The sequence below is a fragment of the Protopterus annectens genome, chromosome 8.part0, assembly GCF_019279795.1.
Source record: "Protopterus annectens isolate FY-2018-M chromosome 8.part0, PAN1.0, whole genome shotgun sequence".
In the NCBI taxonomy this organism is placed as follows: Eukaryota; Metazoa; Chordata; order Ceratodontiformes; family Protopteridae; genus Protopterus; species Protopterus annectens.
The window spans coordinates 583,973,388-583,995,388 of record NC_056741.1 but is presented as its reverse complement, the minus strand read 5'-3'; the positions used below and the strand labels follow the sequence as shown (position 1 = coordinate 583,995,388).

The 22,001-nt window shown below is 39.3% G+C and overlaps 1 protein-coding gene across 5 annotated transcripts in view; it reads left to right on the top strand.

Moving 5' to 3' along the window:
* The window catches only part of FLAD1 (flavin adenine dinucleotide synthetase 1), a 996,688-nt gene that overhangs the window by 28,747 nt on the left and 945,940 nt on the right, over positions 1-22,001 (top strand). For 3 of the 5 annotated variants that reach the window (XM_044080084.1, XM_044080080.1, XM_044080079.1), the window contains one exon: positions 20,982-21,091. The exons of the other annotated variants lie outside the window; for them this stretch is intronic. The gene's annotated coding sequence lies outside the window, so the exon portion shown is untranslated. The remainder of the gene's footprint in view (positions 1-20,981; positions 21,092-22,001) is intronic. 5 annotated transcript variants of the gene reach the window in all.

The following is a 22,001-nucleotide window of genomic DNA, read 5'->3' as shown; positions in this document are numbered from 1 at the left end:
GCTGAAAGTATATTATTAACTAAAAATATCAATAAAATATAAATCGAGTAGTATTTTATGACCCTTATGAGCTGATGTCCTGGCTCTGTGGCACAGAGGGATAAATCCGTGATCCGTTTTCAGAGCTTGGGTACTGAAAGATTCCTGGATCCAGGCAGGTAAGAATGAGAGTGAGTGGCTGATGCCAGTTTACTCGCCCTAGTGGGAACAGAGAGATGACTTCTGCCTACTTGATTACCACCGTGAAAGAGGAAGATTGCATTTCACCAGAATTACTAGTAATGTTGGCTTGAGGATGGTAAGTCAGTTCAGATATCTGTCCTTATCATGTGGATGTTAGCATGCACACTCACATGGAGGGTTTAGGATATGCCATGGTGATGCATATGCTCACATTGGCTACCAGGGGTGCAGTTAGGGACCAGGAAGAAATATTGTCATTGCTGGAATGTCAGCAGGGGTACAGACTGCCTCCATGTCTACTTGGATGATGACCCCTTTGATCATTTTTCAACTCCGTGCTAAGGATACCTAGTGCAGGGGAATAAATGGTGTCAAGACTGATAAGGAGATTTGATGGCTAGCATGTTCGCAGGCAAAAAGCACTTAAATCAATTTACTGACCCCACAAGAAAAAAATCAATTAAAAATTGCAACATGTCTGGATAAATGGCTTAATGTTCATTTACATGTTTTCCTAAAGTCTTTCTTGAGTGCTTTGGTCCTTTTTTTGATCAGTGCATCTGTTCTTCATAGACATTAGAAGGAGTATATGTATCCTGTGGATCTACTTCTTTGATTTTCCTGAATTCTTCCATATCTCTGTGTACCCCGTCTTTTGGCATGCTGTCCTCTTCCCTTAGTTCAGCCCTCAACACGACTCAACTAACTCCTGAATGGAGAAAATTCTTTCTGAATTGGAGCCTGCTGCTACCTTCCTTAGATCCTGTTCTGAAAGGATTGCAATCTTAATGGTTTCACAAGGTCATCTTGAAGTACTTGGAGTGTTTTTTCTGTCCAGGCTGTTTATTTGTCTTTGACCAGGAATGCCCAACCAGGAAAAATGGATTTCCTATGGAGACCCGGGGAGAAAAGCTCCAGGAAAACTCATTTAAAGTACTCATGACAAAACAAATAGTTATAAAGGTACATAAACAATGGCGGCATGATTCTTACTTTTTGTAACTGCTTATGTAATGTTACTGAATTATTATCTACTTTTTTGAGTGATGGCACTTGGCATATATCTGACTCTGTGCTGTCTTCTGACTCTTCGTTTTGCTTTCATAGTAAATTTATCCTCGGCAAGATAAGTATTGTTCTACTCTGGGGCCTGTTGCCTCCTCCTGATATCCTGCTCTAAAAAGGTTTCCTGTGACTACCCATATCCCATGTATAACCAAGAACTGGTTAGAATACTGAAAAAAATGCTGTGGTGTATCACCTGTAGTGACCCTTTTCAAAGAATATAGTACTGTTTGGTTATAGACATAATAGCTGGTGTTCTAGAAGAGGTTACTGCAGCAGTAATGCTGTCTTCCCTCCTTCCTGTTTTTGGTAAAATGGTATCCATCCATCCATCCTCAACCCCTTTTCCCCACTTTGCACATGGGGTTGGGTGTCACTTCAACAGTGACCATCATATCTAGCCAAGGTTGGTACATTGTTATAAAACTTTTATTTTATTATGTTTTTACAAACTTGTTATTTTAATGTTAAGGTTACTTCCTCTTATTTTGCACACAAGAATAATAGATCATTCTCTTTCCCAAGCACATTTCACTCTGTGGAGGCACTGGCAGTCAGAATCCATAAAATGGAATGATTACCAGTGGTTGCATTATATGAGTGTGTCTGGCTACATGTCACAGTATCTGATGTTTGACACTACACATGACTGTACTTTTGCAGGCACGAGACCACTGTTGATTTTCACATGGAAGAAAAACAACTCTGAAAACCAGCAGCCAGAGCAACTCAGCTGATAATTGGGTAAACTCAGGTATTATGATTTCCTGCTATAGTGACTTCTCCCTGATGATCTTTTGTCATAGCAAGTTTATGACACAGCTATACTTTATGCCCAAGGACTCCTTGTAAACAGCCTTGGCTACCAGCTCTCTCTCTGTTCACGTAAGCCAAAACCTGTCCACTCCCACTAATTTTAGGACAGTTGCAACTCTCCAGTTTTAACCATATGGCCAAAGAAGATCCAGCGATCTTCAGGCTGACTGCATGCTATGTAAACAAGACATGATGGTATATATAGTGACCCAAATGGTTAAATTAACTGCATTATGTCCTTTTGTAATATTCATAGAAAAATACAGATTAGATAGATCAAGGACACTCCAGTATAGCAGCTGCCACATTTTCTGCATTTATTAAGAATGCTTCTACTCAGAATATTTATGGAATTGCCACTTGGACTGCTATAAGCATTATAAATCTGATAAGCATTATAAATCTGATGATCAGTGAATTATTACTGCAGTGCTTTAGGGCTTTATGTAGCCTTCCATCCAAGTTTGGGGTCAGGGTCCTCCACTGCTTGATAATCTACATTTGTGTTCTGAACTTGTTGCAGCAAAGATTCTTTGAACATAGTGCAGCTGTGTGATGTGTTTCACCATTATTCAAAATGCTTTCATAGAAAGAACATTCTTGCAGTAAGAGTACCCACTGTTCTTTCCCTTCCTTTCTGACCTGGAATATTATGCTGATTTGATCCTCCTCAGCTCTGCAGAAGATATCAGTTCTTATTGTACACAGAGGATGAGTCATTTTAGATGAGAAATTTCTAATTTACTCATGGACAATGTAACTTAGAGTGTGGGGAAGGTTTTGAAGGATTAGGTTTGTAATGATTGGAGTTCCCTTCTTTTCAGTTCAGTATTAACCTTTTCTTTTGGTGTGATTTTCACCAGGAAGTACAGGAACACTTGTTAGCAGCTCTTGGCTCCAAAAAAGAACAGAAAATGGTACTGGTTATGCTGTCCTTTATAGCCATTTTCCTGCAGGTGTTTACTGTATAGGACATAAACTTGCATTCTACTTGGGGTCCTTGGACTCCTTTTTAAGTCAGACCAAAAAACTGACATCTGCCTGTTGCTGTATTCCATTCATTCTATGAATTTACTGTACAACTGATTTTTATTTGAACATCTACATTTATGGCAAGCACCTTTGAATGAATTTTCTTGTTTATAAAAAAAAAAAAAACATTTACTTAGTGTTTTTCCAGATCTGGCAGTTGTGTATTCTTCTTCCAGATCAATAACTGTGCTTGTGTTAGACAAGTACTCCTAAAGATGTTCATACTTACTGTGCATTATGCTTGTGGCCCGATAAAACTGAGTCCCTTTGATCACTGTTTGACTGTAGCAAAACCAAAAAAATAAAGAAAATTAAGACATTAAGTTAATGTTTAATTGTAGGAAACTTTGAGAAGTTGCAAAAGAAAAAAAAACAGAAGAGAAGTAAATCCTCTCATTCTTCTAAACAAAAGGGGAAGAATAAATTAATCATGTCAGAAAACTTCTGACAAAGAGGCAGCAAATGTAAAGCATGCAAATTATTAGTCTTCTTCCAGTTCTGTTGAAGAAGTGGCTACAACTCTATGACTGCCAGATTGCCACTTTTTGGTATCAAATGCTGGTCACTAAGCTGTCTTATCATCATCTTCTTTCGGCTGTTCCCATTAGGGGTCGCCACAGCGGATCATCTGTTTCCATTTCTTCCTGTCCTCTGCATCTTGCTTTGTCACACCCAACCAACCTGCATGCCCTCTCTCACCACATCCATAAACCTTCTCTTAGGCCTTCCTCTTTTCCTGTTACCTGGTAGCTTCATCCTTAGCATCTTTTTCCCATTATACTCAGCACCCCTCCTCAGCACATGTCCAAACCAACATAATCTTGCCTCTGTGGCTTTGTCTCCAAACCTTCCAACCTAGGCTGACCCTCTAATATACTTATTCCTAATCCTGTCCACCCTAGTCACACCCAGTGCAAATCTTAACATCTTTAACTCTGCCACATCCAGCTCTAACTCCTGCCTTTTGGTCAATGCCACTGTCTCCAACCCATATAACATAGCTGGTCTCACTACCCTCTTGTAGACCTTCCCTTTCACTCTTACTGGTACTCGTCTGTCATAAATCACTCCTAACACTCTTCTCCACCCACTCCATCCTGCCTATACTCTCTTCTTCACCTCTCTTCCACACTCACCATTACTCTGAACTACTGATCCCAAGTATTTAAACTCATCCACCTTCGCCACCTCTACTCCTTGCATCCTCACCATTCCTCTAGCCTCCCTCTCATTCACACACATATATTCTGTCTTAGTCCTGCTGACCTTCATTCCTCTTCTCTCTAGGGCATATCACTAAGCTGTCTTATAAGGACTTTGTATCAGCCCTGACTGCCTTGTAAGTTAAAACCCTGACTCTAGTGCAGGTATCTTTGTGAGAGCCACATAAAATCATTTTACAGGTGTTCAAGATAAAATCTGGAGCAGGATCCAGAATACATTTATTGTAGGCAATTCTAATTGTGTGTGTGAGCTTATACTAATGAAAGATACAAATATGTTATCACTGATTGATTCTTTCGACATTGTAGTCTTCACAGCTTTAGCTTAACCTTTTGATTTTGAAGAACTTATGACATCGTAGTTTAAAACAGCACAAGAGACCACAACATCTCAGCCAGCTTTGTTTAGAGAGATGTGGGGTCTATGCAGGCCATCTGTAGAGTAAGAACAGAGAACACTTGTGCCTGCACTATTGTTGGTAGGGGAAGGCAAAAGAAAAAGGAAAAATGTATCTTCTTTGAGCTAAGGAAGAGTAGAAAGTTTGTGTGAAATTCCCACTAAGCTTAAATTTGGCCCATGATGACACTTTGTTTTCCTTTGAAGATACTGTATTTAGTAAAACATTTAACCATGCAGACAGTTTATTTGCTGATCCACTAAGGAAATCATGTCACAAAAGATGTGAAATGATGAGTTGGTAGAAATTAAATGGGTAATTCCTCCATTGTTATACACGCAATGACTTGTCTATGGCAAATTCTCAGGACCCTAGCACTCGGGCACCAATAATGAAAAAAAAAAAAGGCAAGTTGTTCAAGGCCAATACGTGCAGGATAGATTTTTGTAGAAATCTGAAAGCAGATCATGCCTTAGTGTATTTAATTACTTAGAAGAAGAAGAAGGTTATACTTGATCTTTTGATCGACAGTCTAGGATTTTGAAAATGAATGATAAGCTTTTTGTTTTCCTTCAGATTGTTTTTGAAATACTTATCTGATATGGTGACACAGTAGAGTCCTTAAAGAGTAGTTGACTGCAGCCTCTGTAAGATTGGGAGTGAGTATGTTGAAATGTGCCTGTTATACTCTGGATGCTTCATCTGGATAGCTTTTAGACGTGCTCGACTGACCAAAGACTGAAGCATACCCAGGGTCTGTAAAGTTGCAGCTTCTGCATAGTCTAGTTGCTACTGGTTCTTTACTTGACAAGCCATCAGATGAAATTTTTACTGATTTTAGAGAACTAATGCAAAACCTCTTTTATTTGAGCCTGACTTATGATACTCGAGAATGTTTTGCAGGTAGTAAAATACCTTTTTTATAGAAGACTACAATTTATGAGGAAGAGATACGACAAATAAAAGCGGACTACATCTTTCTTTCTTTCCTACTGCTTTCAAAGTACAGGTAAATGTGCAACAGCAAAGAAAATCCTTGTGGCCTCAACCTGGATCATTTAATTTTTCCATCCCCCTTTTTCTTAGGAGGCAAGTTTTCACTTTACACCACCGTTTGGTAAACCATTTCTTCAGACAAATGAGTTCTTCAGACACTTTGAGAAGATTATTCTATAGAATGTATAAGCCATCCTTTATCACTTGCAATCCCTCAGGCTCCAGCATGTCAGGTAGAGATTGCCTTTGATTTAATGAAACAACCCTTATTTAAAAAAGCATTAGAAAAAAAAAATTAAAAAGCATTAGATCTTTCTAGTTTAAATCAGATCATCATAATGCAGAGCTTCAAAACGGTTACTGGGAGTGCACTACTGATCAAGAACTGAAATTCCTTTATAGCACTGTGGGAGATGGAGAATGTCTACCTTTATATCCTAATCAGACCCTATCACAGGCGGATTTTGACATTCCAGGTAGTTAGGTTCCACATGTAGTTTGCAGGCATCCACTGCTTGGTCTCTTTACCACTCTGAGAGTGTTTACAAAATCTTCCACTTCCTTGTTTCCATGTTCAAGGAAACAACACACAGACATGACATCTTGACTTGGGTGACTGTCATGAATGGCTGATGGCCTAGACTGAAGAATGTTTACTAGCTAGCTGACTGAAGAATGTTTACTAGCTAGCTGCTTCTCCAAAAAAAAAACACATACCTTGCCTGCTACTTGATCTTACTTGCATCTCCAACATCTTCCATCTGATTCTGGGAGTATTTTACTTAGTCTGTTTGTGGTATAAAAGTATTCTTGCAAACATTTCAAACCAAATATTCTGAATTTCCTTTCTTTAGTAGCTTTCTTTGTGGCCATACATATTTCTTCATATCCCACTCCTATTCTCTGTCCCCTTAACATCTTTTCTCATTGTTGTGTCTTTCACCATATTGTTTACTCCATTAACTGCCTTCGAGGCTTTGTATAATCTACTTATTAAGCTAGTCCTTCTTGCATCCTCTATTCTTGTCTCTGTTAGTATTTGTATCAATTCTGGAATTTCCATCCCTCTCCTTTTTACTTCATCATATGTTCCTAGGTTTCCTAATAATCTTCCGAATAGCATTTTGTCTCTGTTTCAGTTTTGTACCTTTCTAGCAATTCAATCCAAATCTTCTTTTGCCTCCCCCCCCCATTGTTAACCTATTCCAGTAATGTATATTATATTGTCAAAATGGCATTACAGCCAATGCCATTTTGACGACACAGAGTGAAATCCAAAAACAGCGAAAGCTCAGGTCAGTGATTTCTTTCCTAGGGAAAAAATCACTTGGCCTGAGCTGTGACATTACCCTTTACTTCACTTTAGTGCGATCTTGGAGTTGGTATATGTAGTTGGGGGGTGTGGAGGCGAAGCCCCCCACTTTGAAATGTTTTAACTGGTGTGTTGTGCCTTGTTGGTCTACTGATTTTTTTTCCTAGGAAATCAGAGCTCTGGGATTTTGCTTTTTATGTGTCGTCGAAATGGCATTTGATGTAATGTCATTTCGACAATATAATATAGACCCCTTTTTCCCCACCAGTTGTTCACTATTAATATATTTAACATGAACCATGGTTTGTTTATTCCTATTGGCTTCCAATTCAAAATTCCACCAATCCATTTCCTTCCCCTTCATTACTTCATCTAGACTCTAGATAGAAACATCTGAGCCTTGTCTTGTTTTGGTTTTGTATTCGATCACGTGCCCATAGGCTTATGTCATACTTCTCAGTGCCTTGGCTTGATGTAACAACATGGACTTCCACTTTGTATTGTAATTATTAGCCTGTAAATAGTCTATTGGGTCTATGTTCAGCTACAAAAAAATAAAACAGAACGGTGAAATATCGAATGAAAGATAGCGAAACCGACAATTTACCAAAGAACGACATCATCGAATGGCCATAGTCAGCCAACATTGCAAACACAGCCAACCAAGGTGGGGTGCTGCACCTCCCCCACCTCCCTAACGATATATACCAACTTTGAGATCACGCTACAGTGGGGAATAGGGCAAATTTAAAAGGTTTTCCTTCACTTACCTTATGCATTGCATTACGTCCTGGTTGTTTGCCAACTATGGCCATTCGATGAACCTATTTTCGATGATGTCATTGTTTGGTAATTGTTGGTTTCACTGTCTAACATTCGATATTTCGCCATTCAGGTTTTTTATTTTTTGGTAGCCAAACATAGACCCAGTATATCAATCCTACTTGTGTCGACCTGTAGTATTCCTTCAAATCTGTGACCACCAGTCCCTGGACTTCCTTCTCAGGGAACATCATCCAGTCCCACTCTACCCTATGCCTCTTTTCATCCAAAATAAATTGGGTAACTTATTTTTTCAGCTGATGCTGCCTTCCTTTCTCTCGAGCTTGTATAGAAATGCCTGCCCTGTATACAATAGTAAGAGGACAACAGACATTTTTAGTGTCTGTATTTTCTGATATTGATCCATTTTTACTTCCTCCCATTTTTTTCAACAAACCCTTTCTGTCTTTCTCACCTCGTTCTAAGTTTCACTTGAGAAATCTCCCACTTTCTTGGTAATCCATACCCCCAAATATCTCATTTTGTAGGGGCCCCAGAGATTAGGATAATTTTGCACTAGTCTATATGATGGTACATAGTTCACCTCGATGTGTTACATCGTCTGCAAATATCTGTAACTTCTGCTCCTTGCCCAGCCCAATCCTTCCTCTTACCTCTACTTTTCTTTCCCTTTGGACAAGGGCTCTAGATAAAGAGCAAATAGTAATGGGTATAGGTAATGCATAGGGTAGAGTGGGCACCCTTTCTTTGTGCCCTGCATATTCTAAATTCTGATAACATTCTTCAATCTTTCTTTATTCTCCCTGTGGAATTTCTGTATAATTCTTGGGTCAACTCAAAAAATTGCTTCAGGTATCACATTTTACCCATTATCACCCACATATATCACCAGTGTACCATGTAAAAAGCCTTCTTGACATCAAATCCCATTAATAGCAGGACCTCTTTTTTATCCTCTGGCTCTCTGTGAATCAGATTTCTCTTTAATATGTTGTCAAACGTTTGCTTGCCTTTTACAAACCCACACTGATTTAAATTAATAATCTTTGGTAATATTCTAGCAACTGTGTTTGCTGTAATTTCCACAAATATTTTGTAGTCATGGTAAAGTACAACTACTGATCTATAAGACCTCAGGTTTAATGGATTTTGCCCTCTTTTAATATTGCAGTTATTATAGCTATCCTCCATGATTCTGATGCTTCATTCTTTAGTATTATTTTTATTTATTTTATTTTACATTTGTTGACCGGGCTAGGCTAGCTGGATATATTTCCATTTTCAGTAGAGGCCCGGGGAGAAAAGCTCCACACAGATATACAAAGTATAAAATATTGTTACATGGTGAAAAAGGATTAAAAAAAACAAAATAAAAACAGGTAGTTAATACTTTCTTGAGATAAAAACACTTGAGAAAAGTTACAGTAAAACAGAGTAAAGTTTAAGAGAGCTAGAACAGATATAATACAGTAAGAGTTATGTACAATGGATAAAAACACTTGAGAAACAGTACAGTGAGCAGAAAATAGCTTAAGACAGCTCAAAAACAGAATAGTAAAAGTTATGTGCAATAGATCATATGAGATAGAATTATTTAAACATTAAGTTGATTAGAGTTTAAAAAGAGTCAGTCTTATTTACAAGTCAAAAGCATGTAGAAGTTTGGAAGTATGGCAAGAAGAGGAAGAAAGACGGGTGAAGAGGATGGTTAGTCAGGGTTACTACAAGGGCATAGCCAGTGCATTTGGAGGTTTCTAAGTTTTTGTTTAAAGAGTGGCAAGGATGTAGTTAGAGTTAGTTCAGTGGGTAGTAGGTTCCAGTGTTTTCCTGCTGTGTTGGTAAACCTTATTATGTTAAACATTTTGTGCCAAGCCTGCACTATCTTCTTTATACCTTCCTTCTACATCTCTAATGTCAACTTGTCTCGGACCTTTGACATTCCCCTTACTTGTCCTCTATTTCCAGTTCTGAAATGTGTTTTAACAACTCATCTGATGATGTCAGTTTTCATTTTATCCTCAACATATGGGGCTGTATTCCGTGCATCGGAATTGACTTGACCATTACTACGGGTCGCAGTAGCCAAAAACTCTTGAGCCTAAGCCTTACCCACAGTGTTCCTCTCCCATTTACCTCAGACCTTGTTTGCCATTTTTTGTGACTTATGCAATTGCCATTGCTCTCGAGTTAGTGTTTTTTGATGTATATAATTGATGTTTTTTTTTTTAATTCTTTCCTATTTTATTATTACTGATCTTGCTAATCATTAACTTTATAACTCTACCCACTACGTTTCTTCGTTTTTGAACTTGTCCTCTCCTTCTTTCTTTCCTTTCCGTACACCTCATTGCAGTGTGGTCTGTCATTGTTGATAATTTCCTCCTCCTCCTTTCTCTTACCATTTAAAAAAAATGTTTATTGTTATTAGTAGTGAGTGTCCTGTTTGTTTGTCGTGTGTGTGTGTGTGTGTGTGTTTGTATAGCTGGCCTATTTACGCCTCTGTTGAGAACTTTAGATTTGTCAGCTGTAACTATGACAATTTAAAGTCCCTTCTGGCCTCAAAAGAAGCCAGAAATGCAGAGACAAGATTCCTATGTCCAATGCTCGTTTATTGTGTGTCTTTTGCCTGGGCCCTATTCCCCTTCAAGACTGTGGTATATGTCATGGTTTCAGTCACAGGGCGCCAGTGGAAAGAAGAAATAAACTGATTTTGAAGGGTATGATACCATCAGCCTTCAGTGAGGCTGCATCTGGCTCAGAAAAGGCCAAGAGCAAAACCAATATGTCTTCCCCATCTTCTTCTGCTAAAATGTTGGAGAAATCAAAAAAGCAAAATCTATCACTGCCTTCTACTCCCTCAGCACAGTCCTTAAAAAGATCAAAGTCTTCAGTTCCTTTAGAATCCTTGTAACCGACTGACTCCATAACTAAAACTTCGGTCCCAAAGGGACCTATGGAACCGGGACTATCTGATCAGACTAAGTCTTCGTCTCCTAAGATGTTGGTGCAGGTGCATCCAGAATCTTCGGCATCAAAATTATTGATGCAGACATATCCCTTGTTGCCGACTACTTTCCCACCGAGTAAGCAATTTAAGGAGCCATCCATTATGATTCTCCCGATAACTTTATATTCTCCCTCTATTGACCTTTTTTCAGGAAGGTTGCCATCACTCTTTCTGGAAAGGCCAAAATCGCCCTCCATCTTTTCTACCTATTCTACCAAAAGCTCAACTGTGGGTGATGTAGAGAGGCTGGTGAATAAGATACTCTGGGTGCAAGTATTATCAGGTACCTCTTCAGCTCCAGCCTACACAGGTATAAGAGTTGAACCTTCCTTTACTCCTGTGGGTTTTCCTCCTCTGACTTCATCTGAGGCCTTATAGTTTCTGGCTCCGAGCCGCCCGGCACTGACTACATCGGTTCCCGGTTCCAGAGATATCCCTATCTTTGGAGTTGGTTCTTGCTCTGAGGTCTTTGGTCCAATTGGATCCAGAGACCTCTCGGAGCCATCGCTGTCCTGTCAGCTCTGAGGAGCAAGATTCAACTCCTGTTATTTTGGAGCCTTCTCTGAACCTTGGAGCATTGGCATGGATCAGCTCGACTCTGGCTTCAGTCTTGGGAACTGTCTCATTGCAACAAAGAGTGACCATGGTTCTGAGGCAGACTTTCTCAGTTTCGGGCCCCCTTCCCTCTTCTGAGTGACTAGCTTTCGTGATGATGGAGAGCGCCCTGAGTGCTGAAGTCAGTCGGCCCCTTCCACTTTGGAGCAAATATCCCTTTCCTCCTTACGCCTGGATATTCAACCCACACGCCCACTGGGTCAGCAGGTGCTGAGACCACAGGAGTCCCAGGTAACAGTTATCTCCTCTTCTGATACCTTCCCAGATCACCTCACTGAGGAGGTCCCTAAGAAGAGAAAGTGTAAGAGGAAACACTTGGATTCCCCAGAAGAATCGGTCACTGAAGACACTGACTTCGATGAAGGGGAGGGATCCCCAAGGACACCCCTTAATGATGTCTCCTTTGGAGACATCCTGAAAATATTAAAACAGAGAGGTGACTGGAAATCCCAAAATCCCTCTTTCAAGGAGTCAGTGTACCTGCAACCTTTTGGCACTCAACAATCTACCTCTTCGGTGACTCCACCCGCTGACAAGCTCATTCAGTTGATCTCGCATGGAAGGACCCTCATAGTATTGACCCTATTCCCAGGAGACCTGACAGAATTCTGTTAGCCCAGGAGACCTGACAGAATTCTGTTAGCCCTTGAAGACAAACAGTTCTGGGCCAAGGGGTTAGCTGTTGATGCCATGGTCATGGCGGCAGCCACAAAGAAGGAACTGGCTGAGGAGATTTACTCTATTCATCCACCCAACAGAGAGTCTCAGGTGATGGATAGATTTAGGAAGCGGGTCTGTGTATCATCAACTTTTGCCTTAAGGTCTTTTACCAGACTACAAAGGGATCTGGTCAAAGAGTTATTGGATACCTTGGCAGGAGCCATTTCAGAGGAGGTCCAAGAAAAGTTAGCTTCCCAGTTGGCTACCCTGGAGTCTGTCTCTAATCCATCCATGAGGATCAGTGCTCATGCAGCCACAGGGACCACCAGAGCAATGGGTGTAGGCATTGTCATTAGGAGATATGCTTGGATGTGCCTATGTGACTTTGCGGAGCCATTTAAGTCTTCATTTGTCAGTGCATCCTTTGACGGATTATACCTGTTTGGCCCAAAAGTTAAAGAAACTTTATCCAGGTGTGTGAAAGATGGAAAGTTCCTTTCTGCTGTGAACATATATTTTTCCTCTCCCCAACAATCCTTTTCCAGGAATCAGTAAGATAGTGGGAAAATGTGGTTCAAACATTCTCAAGGGCCTTTTCAGGACACACGAGGAGGTAGTTTTCCAGGGGCAGAGAGGAGAACTTTAATGGAAGACGCTGTCCGCATGGCAGAGGTGGGCTGTAGAGCCAGAGTTTCAGTGATTCTTTCCCTGGTAAGTCCTTCCAGTCCTCCTGAAAGGTGGCTTGATTGTCTTCCTCTGGAGGCAGTTAGGGGACACTTATTCCTGCTCCAAAATGCCTGGCTGCAAATAAAACTGGATACTTGGGTGCAGAGGGTCATATCCAGAGACTATACAATTCTCTTTTCCCTTTCTTCTCAAGTATGCAAGAAAATCCCTGATGCTCCACCCAGTCAGAGGGAACAAGCAGTTCTAGAAATCCAGAGGCTGCTAGAAAAGAGTCATCCAAGAAGTCCCACCAGACCAGATGGTGTCTGGAATTTACTCGATTCTTGTTAGTGCCAAAAAAGACAAGGGACCTGGAGACCAATTTTGGATCTAAGTGTACTTAAATCAGTTCATCAAACCAAATTCCGGATACTGACGGTACAGTCCATTCTTCCATTTTTTGGAAAAGGATGATTGGATGTGCTCAATAGATCTTCAGGATGTGTTATTACCATATAAAAATGGACAAACGACCCAGAAGTTCTCTCCATTTCCAGCTGGGAGCAAGTCACTATCAATTCAAAGTTCTGCCCTTTGGTCTCACCCCAGCCCCCAGGATGTTCAACAAAGTTATGGGAGTAGTAGCAGCTGACTTGAGACTGCAGAGATTCCAAGTGTTTCCGTATCTAGACAATTGGCTCATTACCGCCAGGCATCAATTGATGGAAGCAAGCGACCATGTACTTCACATTTGTTTTTATCTGGGAAGGACTGTAAATTATGAAAAATCAAAACTGACCCCAACTCAAAATTTAGAGTTCATAGGAGCCCTTCTAAATACTCAAACTTTCATAACCTCTCTTCACCCTTTGAGATTGCAGAAAATCAGACTTCAGGTCCAGAAAATCAGCAGAAGGACAACTGTTTGTCTAGTCCTACACGCACTAGGCTCCATGGCAGCAATGATACCTCTAGCTCCCTTAGCAAAATATCACAAGAGAATACTACAATGGCTGCTAGCATCTCAGTGGGCAATGTTGCACCAACCCATGTTGGACCTGATTTTCATCACCAATCTTTGCAGAAAAGATTTAGCTTGGTGGTTACATTCCAAATGCATTCTTCTAGGTCGCCCTTTTGTCCCATTACAACCAAAAGCCATAGTGATCACAGACGTCTCCCAGATGGGCTGGGGTGGGGGCATTATCTGGGCAAGACTGTCCAAAGCACTTGGTCCTACACAGAGGCCAACTTTCATATCAGTGTCCTGGAACTAAGGGGAGTGCTTTTAGTGTTGCAAGTCTTTCAAACTGCTCTTCGTTTGGGAACAATTGCAATTCAAACAAACAATATGTCAATAATTTAGTACATCAACAAGCAAAGAGGAGCCAAGATTTACCCCCTATGTCGAGAAGCTCTTATAGTGTGGCAGTGGGAGATATCTTCCAACTGCTTTCTGTTACAGCACATATTCCGAGGAGTTCCACTGTGATAGCAGACAAACTGAGCAGATGTATTCTTCTGCATCATGAGTGGTTTCCCAATCCAAATGTGACAGAAAGCATTTTCTGTCAGTGGGGCCAGCCTTCATGCAACCTTTTTGCCTCATCTGTAAACAGCAAGTGCAGCAACTACTTTACCCTGATCTCCCCCTCTGGGGTTAGCGAGAGATGCTCCTCTACACACTTGGCCCTCTGGACTACTGTATGACTTCCCCCAGGTCTTCTAATTCCAAAACTCCTACAGAAAGCAATCGAGCTGAAGAACAAAGTAATCCTCATTGCACTTTATTGGCCTCGACAGATATGGTTCCACATTCTTTGTCCTTATCTGATTCAACAGCTTTGGATTCTGGACCCAGCTCCAGACCTTTTGTTTCATCCAGAGGGATTACTCCATCTGAACGTTATAAACCTCAAGCTGACAGCTTGGTTTCTCCAGTTCCATTAATAGCCAGGCTACCTTCACTTTCTTCCCCAGTACTTCATATTCTCTTAGCCTCTTGTAAGCCAGCTGCCTATAAACTCTATGCTTGTAAATGGAGGAAGTTTATCTTTTGGGTTCGTGACAACAATATTGATCCCTTTTCAGTGCCCATCAATAAACTCCTAGAATTTTTAGCTTCACTTTTCAAGGCATGTTCTTCCCAGTCTACCATCAAAATGCAATTAGCTGCATTTCTAATTTCCGTAATGGTTTTGAAGAATCCTCCTTGGCTTCTCATAAGCTTTGCAAAGCCTTCTTAAAAGGAACACTGTTGTTAAAACTACCTTTTAAATATCCTACCCCACCTTAGGATCTAAACTTAGTTTTACAAACCATTGTTCAACCTCCCTTTGAACCGGCAGCTGAATGTGATCTAAAGTTTTTATCTTGGAAAACTATATTCTTAGTGGCAATAACTTCTGCCAGAAGGATTTCAGAAAGTCAGGCCTTACCATGTAAACCTCCTTACCTGATTTTTCACAAAGACAGTTTCACTAAGAACTAATCCTTCCTTTTCGCTTTAGGTAGTGTCAGAGACCAATATTAATCATACTGTTAATTTACTAGTATCTTTCCCAGCTTTGCTAACAAAGGTGAATACTACTTACATTTATTAGATGTTCAAAGACAATACATTTCTATCTACACAGAACTAAGAATTTAAGAACATCTGACCAACTATTTGTATCATTTTCATCTACAAGGTTTGGCCAACCAGTGAGCAAAGTGATGCTAGCCAGATGGTTCAAAGAATGTTTTTTTTTATCTATAATAAAAAGAAAATTAAATTGCCTAGGCCTTTACAAGCACATTCTAAAAGAGCTATAGCTACTTCAGCAGTTTTTCAGTCTAGAGCTTCTATGGATGATATTTGTGTAGCAGCAACTTGGGCTTCTCCTCATACCTTTATTACTCATTACAGATTGGATCTGGTCTCCAGTGAAAGAGTGTCATTTGGTTCTATGGTACGCCAGAATATCCTTCCTTTAGTCCTCTCAAGGTCTAACGTAGCTGGGGATTCTGTCCCATATGTTGAGGATAAAATGAAAATTGACATCTGATAAAGAAGTTATGTACTCACCATAACGTTCCATCTGTGTTGTCCATTTTCATTTCTCCTTGACTCCCCTCCCCCCTTCCCCGTGCCTTTGAAGTTTTTGGTGGAACTGATAATGGACATAAGTCATAGTGTTATTATATATGGTTCTAGATATGGACTCTGTGAAGGCTTTTGTTTTTTTTTTCCTCTCTTTCTACAAACTCGATCTGAGGTAACTGTTAGAGGAGCATTGTGGATAAGGGCTAGGCTTGAGAGTGTTTGGCTACCACAAGCTGTAGTAACTGCCGAGTCGGTTCCAGTGCTTGGAACCAAGCCCCGTATGTCAAACATAAATGAAAATGGACAACACAGATTGAACGTTATGGTGAGTACATAACTTCTTTTTTCCCTTCATCTTCTGTTATTTTACTTATTTATAACCCCTCCCAGGACTCCTCCATTTTTCGTTCCAAATATGCTTTACCATCGTGGTCTGAATATAATTGATTCAGATTCAGAGATTCAAGATTCAAAGTAAACTTTATTGTCATTTAGGACTACACATGTAAACCTAAATGAAATTACGAGTATCAGCTCACCATGAGAGTACAGAAGAAGCACAGGATACAACAAATACAATAAGACATATCAAGTAAAGGAATTAGAGACTAATAACTATGTGCCAAGAACATAAGATAAAAGCTAACCCCCTATGTAGTCATAAATACTGTGCAGTAGCAGTATGCCTGCTAAGATTGGTTATTGCACATGAACTAAAATTGTCACTCTTTATGTATATTACATAAAGCAAGTAACAGGCAATTGCACTTGAATGTAAATATATATCTAAGTAAATAAATAAATATTGCACATTCCCAACAAAACACTGTGTAGAGTATTACAAAAAGATGACATTTATTAGTTTTGGGGCATTCACCATTCTCCCTGATTTTATATGTCGCACTTTTCTTATACTTCTCTGTACCTTTTGCTGCCTTAATTTACTAACCAGCGTCTTTTGTAGTTTGGGTGTGTTTGCAAAGTAAAAGGCAACCCGTTTCCTTTCAACCACCTCTCTCATATTTTTATTCCATTTGTCCTACAGCTCACACAATTCTTCTTTGTCTTTTGTTCAAGTCATCCATACTTCCTTGTAACTGTTTCATTCTTTCTAGCATGTATTTCTGTACACAGGTATTCTCTTCCCATTGTCTTCTTTCCTCTTCTTGTAGTTTTTCTTTTTATGTTTTCTTCTAGATTTGTGCATATCCTAAATGAAACTAAGAGGCTTACTACTAGTATGCTGTGCACTCAGAAGTGGATTTTTTTTTTAATTTGCTCAGGTCCATTTAATTGCCTAATGCAAAGACTGTTGGACTATGTCAACCGTCTATATGAGGCTCCCTTAGCTTACCTTTAACTCAAGATACATGTTTCTGCAGTATCAGCCCACATTACTTTGTTCCCTGTTGTCAGAAAAACATTTCTGCATTTAAAACCTCCAAAAAGACATTTATACCCGTCCCTGTCTGGGACTTGAACTGTATGCTGTTATATTTAACCCTACTTTCCTTTGAACTCAAAAAGTCAATAGACTTAAAACATCTGTTATGTAGCCCTAATCTTAGTGGCAATTAATTTAGGAAGGTTGTTCTCTGAACTGGAAGCTTTAATGTTCAAACCTCCAGTGTTTATAGCTAGAAGATGTAATTAAAACTAACCCTACTTTTATGCTAGAGGCAGAATATGAGTTTTCCTTGAAGCAGTCATTTCATCTTCCACTGTTTCACCCTAGCTGCTAGAATTCTGAATAACATCTGTTATGCTGTCTTGATATTCACATCTAGTTAAGGTATGGTGTCAGAAAGACTACTTTTCTGAATATGTGATCAAACTTTTGTTTTCCTTGTAAAGCAGAAAACGGGCTAACTTTAGCCTATGTAATCTTTGTCATATCGGTTGGTCCATTTTATTACCGTTTGTCATAAGTACAAAAAAGAAAAAAAAGCACTTCAAAGCCCTTTTCTGGTTCACCTTCAAGAGGAACCTCCAGTTCTGCACTTTAGGAACATTTTATCTCGTGTAATTTTTAGAAAGTGAGTCTTGGACTGCTGTCCATGTGTTCACAAACACAAGTAGCTAAAAGCTCTTAATAGTAGGGCAGGTTTTGGCATAGTGTGTTTTAGTAGATCCTGTAATTGTCCATCACTTGTAAGTTTTTATGCCACTAAGAATTCAGTAAAATGTAATTTACTCCTACACTGACTTTCACCCAAAGTGCTACATTTGAATGAGAGATCAGTGTAGATGTGAAGGTACCGCCTTCCTCCCCTTTTTTAGCAGTAGATGTGACATTTGTTCTGGTGAATTCAAAGCTACTGATCCCAGCCATAAGCAAAGATCAGGGTGTCTTGACTATTGTTTTAAGACTTTAGTCATGTTCCAGGTAGTTGTATTTTTGCTAATAGTTTATTGTCTTTTCACAAGCACATTTCTCTGTATATGGGTTCCTGCCTTTAAGAACTGATGTAGGTACATGCCATTGCTACTTAAAATGGGAGCCTTACATCACCTCATGTCAGGACCTGTGTTGGCATATGCAGGGAAACAGCTGTAGGAAAATGACTGGACTGCTACAACTTAACCAGTGAGTAATCCCAAGTCTTATAATTTACTGCTACAGTGTCCTGTTTCACGAAGACCTTCTGTTATGGTGAGTACTTCACACAGCTGTATTTTTCATCTGCTTTGCTTAATCTGTTGCCTCCCTGACTATATCCAGGTAGAATAGAAGGAAAGTGAAGATTACTATTTTAACAGCAAGACAAAGTCTTCAGCCCTTGTCTGAGGTCTTTAAATCTTGATGATCAGCCCTTGTCTGAGGTCTTTAAGTCTTGATGATTTCTCATTATTAATACCTCACAGCTGTTTTCTGCAGTTTTTCTGTATCTTGTAAAAAGACTAGATTAAGCCAGAAAGTTGTACTTAGCCTGGTAGAATTTTTTTTTTGGGTTAAGGTATCCAGGAATGCTTTAGAACCATAACCATTAGTTTTGAACTGTTTACATGCTTTCAATGCTCTTTATCTATGTAGATTGTGTTGCGTTTCCATCAAAATTAATCTGTCACATTTTTCAGGTTTTTGATCTGCCTGAGCCACATGTTGCTGTAAATCCAAAGAATGAGATCTTTGCAAGCATTTCTTTAATCCTTCCAAAGCATTTATTTTTACAGGATCTCAACTTGGTTGTACAAAAGTTAGCTCCTGACTCCTTTGAATGATTTCATTTGAAACTAAAGTTTATAGTATCACAAGTCTTGAGCGTAGTGGCTTCAGCCAGTAGGATCTGTAAACGTCACCTACCAATATGCTATCTGGCCTACCATACTTTTTATTTTTATTTATTTATTTTTTTACTTGGATAGAGAGTACCTTTTTAGAGCAACCCTTCAACTTTTGCATGCACGCAGTCAGTGCATGTCCAAGTCTTTCTATAACAAGAAAGGAAAAATGTTTTATATACTCTGGATGTCCACAGTCGGAAGATTCTAGAAAATCATTTTTTTTTGTTAATGTAGGACAAAACAAGGTTTTCATATTACTAAGTAGAGTTTATCCAAATGGCTTGCTGACTGTTTTGATTTTCATTAAGATAAACGTCTGACATGGATCACAAGTGTTCACTTCACCAGAGCAACTACCACATCTACTCCCCCCCCCTTTTTTTGCAAGAAGGGGTTTGTATGTATATGAAACTGTGACATGGACAACTGTTTACGCACTCACTGACTATATTAGAAGCTGGACACCACATCTAGGTGAAGAGCTAGGTTTGGTATGGCAGTCTTGCATGGTATTCTGTCACAACTATCTACTGCTCTGTTGTACAGCTCCAGGAGTCTGCTTCAAGAGTTGTAATTTGCTATATTTAGTATCTTTTTATTCTGTAATTTTTTGAGAACAAACTCTCAAATGAACACATGACTTGGGCCTCCATGTCCCATGTTTTTCAGTTTTTATTCCCTTACTAGAGTATATTTTTTTAATCAGGCAAACTAGTATGATAAAAAATAGAAACAGATGGAGCATTACTGGGCTCTAAATTGGACCTCAGTGACATCCATGGTAATTATGTTTTCACTGTTTGTATTGTTAAACCATAGGAAGGAAACGCAGGTGTTCTCCTTGAAGTTATAAAGTATGATACTCAACATTATGATAGATATGTCAGAAAGACACTCTTGTAACAGTTTCCAACCTGCTTTTACAGCATTCCTCTTTTAAGTTATCTGTATTGTTTGCTATTCTTGTTTTTGTTTTCATTGTTGAGGTTAATTAATGTTATTGTATTATTTTCTCACATTTCTTGCTAAAAGTAAGGAAGATAGCAAGTAGTGATGAAGAGTACAGAGACTGGTGACCTATGGGTGGAAGAAGATGGAATTCTTGGGCACCATTTGCTCGAAGTTCAACCCACCAAGTATTCTAGCTCTATCATAGGAAATCACTGTTGGTGAATTGTGCCAGCAGTGATGCCCTTTTTGAGGGTAATTTCCCTCTTATTTTAGTTGATGCAACTGTGGACTTAGTATATATAAGTCAGGGCAAGTCCCTGGCATCAGGGGAGTGTGTACAGGGGTGCTTCCCCCTGCAAAAAAAAAAAAAAGTTGCGTTTTTTTGGCCATTTTTTAGAGGAATGCGGTTTATGGATTCCAGTCCTCAGCAAGATGAGCTTTGTCCACTCACAGTGGAAGCGGAAGAGATAATGTTTTAGTAGCTTTTCTCAGCTAAGAGTGCTGACTTGCATCCAAGTAAGTTATATTCCACCTTGCACCAAGTAGCTAAAGTTTGCACTGTGACAGAAAGTAATTAAAAGCCTAAGTATTACACTTCTACAAGATTGTGTCTCTTGAATATCTGAAGTTATATCTGAGTGAGTTCCTTGAACACTTGTGCTGCTCCTTCACAATTCTTATTTTTGGGATCTGCCGAGAGCTTGCGTTTTACATTTCTATGTTTTTGTATAACAGTGGAAGTACCTGCAAATGCAGTGTGCGCGTTGAACTGTTTACCACCATCATTCATTTTAATGTCAGTATTTTAAATCATTGTTCTGTACAAATAAATATAAATAATTATGTTTATTCTTGGATTGTAAGCAGGCATAGTCTTAATTGCCTTGATCTGTTAATATTACAGAATCTGCTAGTGTGTCCTGAGAAGCCGTATAGCATGTGGTCTTGTAAAAAAAGAAACCCTTTGCTCTGAAGTTCAGGGACTCCATCAAAGCTCGTAGTCCTGTAGAAGAGGTAAGGAGTAGGAAAAATAGAAAAATGTGTTTATAACACAGAATGTGCAAATTAAAACATTAGGGTAACGTGTATGTAAAATAACTAGACTTTGTTTAAAACAATTGCAGTGCAGGATGCTTAGGTTTGTTCATACAATTCTGAAGACGTCCAAAGTCAGTTGGAGCAGGGCACAATAAAGTTACACACATGGAGTGCTTCATTTTAGAACTTTTTTTGTGGGGTGGGTACTAACCTCCCCAGCTGTTACTGCTTCTAGGTTGTATTATTTTAATGGATGTTAACAGCCACATTTCTGGATTTATGTAGAGTTGGGTAGAGGAAATGGTTATATGTTATTGATGCAACATGAGGCATCTAGTTTGGTGTACAGTGTATTGCAACCATAAGAAGCATACATTTTCTTTATTTTGTTTTTATGGCTTGTGATTTAGAGACTCTTTTGTCTTTAAACCTTCCCTATTGAAGCAACCATTATTTTAAAATTTATTGACTTACTAACTACGCAAACTATGTACAAGTCTCCTTCTGGGGAGCACCCAGGAGCACTGTCTGGTTAAGTGAATTGCACAGTTGTGTAAGTCCCTGTGAGCAACATCATCAGTATTAATTTTCTGTGAAACAATGTGTTAATACTCGGTGGTTTGGTGTGCAGTTTGTAGTAGTGGTGATGGTGCACTGTATCACTTTAGAAGGTAGAAATACGTGTGTGTATCTTGACACTGAGAGTATTTTTACTTTTGGTCTGTTCCATTAAATTGCTAAGAAGACAGTTTAACTTGCTGTTTCTTTAAGTGGAAGAGATGATATTAATTAATGCAATGGTGTTTTAGAGTATGTGATATTGATACACTGTATTGTATTAGACTCTACAGGTTTATATTTAAAGTTTTGTTACCCAGGTTACACT